Source organism: Setaria italica, chromosome VIII (assembly GCF_000263155.2).
Source record: "Setaria italica strain Yugu1 chromosome VIII, Setaria_italica_v2.0, whole genome shotgun sequence".
In the NCBI taxonomy this organism is placed as follows: Eukaryota; Viridiplantae; Streptophyta; class Magnoliopsida; order Poales; family Poaceae; genus Setaria; species Setaria italica.
Genome location: NC_028457.1, coordinates 13,784,880 through 13,789,406, shown reverse-complemented (window position 1 = coordinate 13,789,406; position 4,527 = coordinate 13,784,880).

Below are 4,527 nucleotides of genomic sequence, written 5' to 3'. Positions count from 1 at the left end.
GCTCCTTTGCTTGCGCAATTGCCCCATTGTTATCACAAAAGAGATTCAATGGGCTGGACGCATTCGGGAACACACCAAGCTCAATGAGGAAATTCCTTATCCAAACACCTTCCTTCGCGGCTTCCGAAGCCGCGATGTACTCGGCTTCTGTCGTAGAATCGGCTACCGTCTCCTGCTTGGAACTCTTCCAACTAACAGCACCACCATTTAGCGTGAACACAAATCCTGATTGTGACTTTGAATCATCTCTGTCGGTTTGGAAACTAGCATCGGTGTAACCTGTTACAACGAGCTCCTCCTCACCTCCATAGACGAGGAACATATCTTTAGTCCTTCTCAAGTACTTAAGAATGTTTTTCGCTGCTGTCCAGTGACTCTCACCTGGATCAGATTGGTGTCTGCTTGTCATACTTAGCGCATATGAAACATCTGGGCGAGTACTTATCATTGCATACATGATAGATCCAATAGCCGAGGCATGTGGCACTCTACTCATGCGATCCCGCTCATCAGCAGTCGAAGGACACTGAGTCTTGCTGAGATGTATGCCATGTGACATAGGCAAGAACCCTTTCTTTGCCTCTTCCATGCTGAACCGCTTCAACACTTTGTCAATGTAAATATCTTGGCTTAAACCTATAAGCCTTCTCGATCTATCTCTATAGATCTTAATGCCCAGAATATATGCCGCTTCCCCTAAGTCCTTCATCGAAAAACTATTTTTCAGTGAAGTCTTTACGGACTCAAGCATAGGAATGTTATTTCCAATCAGTAATATGTCATCCACATATAAGATTAGAAATACTACAGAGCTCCCACTAACCTTCTTGTAAACACAAGACTCTTCTTCGTTCTTAGTGAAGTCAAACCCTTTGACCACTTCATCAAAACGAATGTTCCAACTCCTAGATGCTTGCTTCAATCCATAAATGGATCTCTGAAGCTTGCATACCTTTCCAGCATTTTTCGGATCGACAAAACCCTCGGGCTGTATCATATACACGTCCTCAGCTAGGTTTCCATTCAGGAAAGCTGTCTTGACATCCATCTGCCATATCTCATAATCGAAATATGCAGCTATAGCTAGAATAATCCGAATGGACTTAAGCATCACTATGGGCGAGAAGGTCTCATCGTAGTCAACTCCTTGAACTTGTCAAAAACCTTTTGCGACAAGTCGTGCTTTATAGATGTGAACATTTCCATCCATGTCCTTTTTCTTCTTATAGATCCACTTGCACTCTATGGCTTTAACACCATCAGGTGGGTCAACCAAGTTCCAAACTTGATTGTCTCCCATGGACTCTATTTCGGATTGCATGGCACTCTGCCATTTTTCGGAGTCTGGGTCCATCATTGCTTCTGCATATGTCGCAGGCTCATCATTATCCAACAATAATATTTCTCGCATTTCGCGGAGCCTTGCTGACCTTCGTGGTTGTGGCGGTGCTTCTCTTGCCATGGGTATCTCAACTTGTTCTGCTACGTTAGCATCACTCATTGATTCTTGCCCAATTGGCTCATCTTGAACTTCTTCAAGATGCACTGTCTTTCCACTCTTTTCTCCTTTGAGAAACTCTTTCTCTAGGAAAACCCCGTTCCGAGCGACAAACACTTTGCCTTCTGATCGGTTGTAGAAATAATATCCCAAAGTTTCCTTTGGATATCCCACGAAAATGCACTTATCCGACTTGGGTGTGATCTTGTCCGACTGAAGTCGCTTGACAAACACTTCACATCCCCAAATCTTTAGAAAAGACAAACTGGGAACCTTTCCAGTCCATATCTCATATGGTGTCTTAACTACGGATTTAGATGGTACCCTATTAAGTGTGAAAGCTGCTGTTTCTAGAGCGTATCCCCAAAATGACAACGGTAGGTCCGACTGGCTCATCATTGATTGAACCATGTCTAACAAAGTTCGATTACGTCGCTCGGACACACCGTTTGTCTGAGGTGTTCCAGGCGACGTAAGTTGTGGAACAATTCCGCAACTCTTTAGATGATTGCTAAACTCGTGGCTCAAATACTCGCCTCCACGATCAGATCGTAAGGCCTTAATTTTCTTGCCACACTGATTTTCAACTTCATTCTGAAATTCCTTGAACTTTTCAAAGGTTTTAGACTTGTGCCTCATCAAGTAGACATAGCCATATCTACTAAAATCATCAGTGAAAGTTATGAAGTATTGGAATCCTCCTCTAGCCGTCGTGCTCATTGGTCCGCATACATCACTATGTACGAGTTCCAACAAGTCTACTGCTCTCTCAGGAAATCCTGTGAAAGGCGTCTTGGTCATCTTGCCTAGCAAGCAAGCCTCGCATGTCTCGTATGATTCAAAATCAAACGAAGTTAGAAGTCCATCAGAATGGAGCTTCTTCATGCGCTTTTCACTTATATGACCCAAACGACAATGCCACAAGTAGGTAGGACTCAAATCATTAGGCCGAGGCCTTTTAGCACTTACATTACAGACAGGTGAACCATCAAGATTTAAAACAAATAATCCATTCACAATGGGTGCAAAAGCCATAAACATATTATTCTTAGAGATCACACAACCATTGTTTTCACTCGCAAATGAATAACCATCCTTCATCAAACATGAAGGAGACAAAATGTTTCGACTTAAACTAGGAACAAAATAACAATTATTCAACTCCATAATAAATCCTGACGGGAGGTGGAGTTGCATCGTCCCGACGGTCAACGCAGCAACTCTTGCATTATTGCCCACGCGGAAATCAACTTCTCCTCTTTCCACGCTTCTACTTCTTATCATTCCCTGCATCGAATTGCAAATATGAGCAACCGATCCGGTATCAAATACCCAAGAATTAATAATTGTATCAGCGAGAAATATGTTGTCTATAACATTAACAACAAGCGTATCTGAGGTAGAAGTACTCTTACTTTCGCCATTCTTCAACGAAGCTAGGTACTGCTTGCAGTTTTCTCTTCCAGTGACCAAGTTCATGACAGTAAAAGCACTCTTTATCTGGAGCAGGTCCAGCTTTAGCCTTGGGCGCTGGGTTTGGCTTGGACACTCCAGCCTTACCCTTCTTCTTCCAAGAATTGCCCTTCTTCTTGAAGGTAGGCTTATTCTGTACAGCCATCACATGGCTGGTACTAGCGCTTTTCTTAATGTCGACCTCTGCTGTCTTGAGCATACCACACAGTTCATTCAGACCCTTCTCCGTCCCATGCATATGGTAGTTCGAGATGAAGTTCCCATAGCTAGGCGGAAGAGATGAAAGAATGAAGTCAGTGGCCAACTCTTTTCCCATTGGGAAGCCCAGCTTCTCCAATCGCTGAGTGTAACCAACCATCTTGATTACATGTGGTCCTACTGCTGCGCCTTCTGCTAACTTGCACTCCAGAAAGGCTTTGGACACATTGAACCTTTCGGTCCTAGCCTGTGTCTGGAACATGTCCTTGAGCGCCACGATCATATCGTGTGCCTCATGATTTGTTTCGAACTGCATCTGCAGCTCGGGCTCCATGCAAGCAAGCATAAGGCATCTTACCTCAAGATTAGCATCAAATGCCTTCTTGTAAGCAGCCTTAACGGCAGCAGATGCATCATCAGCAGGTACTGGTGGTAGTGGGGTGTCTAGAACATCTTCCTTTTTCTCAGCCCTGAGAACAATTCTCAGGTTACGGATCCAATCCGAGTAGTTTGTTCCATTCAACTTGTCCTTCTCAAGGACCGAACGCAAAGCAAATGATGCGGTGGTGTTGCTAGGTGCCATTTAATCTACAACAAAAGTAATGCAAAATACACTAAGACAAACGTATCCATGATAGAGCAAATTACATTAAACTATTTTAACAGAATCTACTCCCACTAAAATCAATATCCCTCTATTGAAACTTAGTGATTCAGGATCCACAACTAACAAGTCCACTAGTGAGCTTTAGCATCACCGCTAGCAAACGAGGTAGATCGGTAAGCAACTTTTGCTAATCATATCACATATGACTCCTGTTGTTGGGTGACATCTCTATGTCTCGGCGCCCAACCTTTATACCCCAAGGTCCTTAACCGTTAAGATAACCTTGTTAAGCAAACCAACCCTTATGCGTATAAGTGTCCGACACAAACCCGTCTAGTCAAGGAAAACTAGTGGCACCCTAATTTCATAGACCCACCACTAATTGTGCAAGACATGGGACGGTGCAAGTTTTAGTTGGGAGGGCATACTAACTTAAAATTTGCGAGGGATCATTCTACTTCTAATATCACAGCATGCAGAAAGTAAAACATAAACAGAATAGCATTCACACAGCTTGTGACACAGTATGGCCCGTTTTCATATGGTGATCTCCATCTCCATAGAACCTGTTCACCATGGGGATCTCCATCTCCATGTTCCATGTGCACCATCCTCGTGGTGATGAGTCCTCCAAGAACTAGAGCATGCTATTACGCCTAATAGCTAGTAAAGAATCTAGTAATGAATATTACATAGTTGCTTGGATCATCACAGATTGGTACGCAGACCATTAAATACAATAAAGTGACAA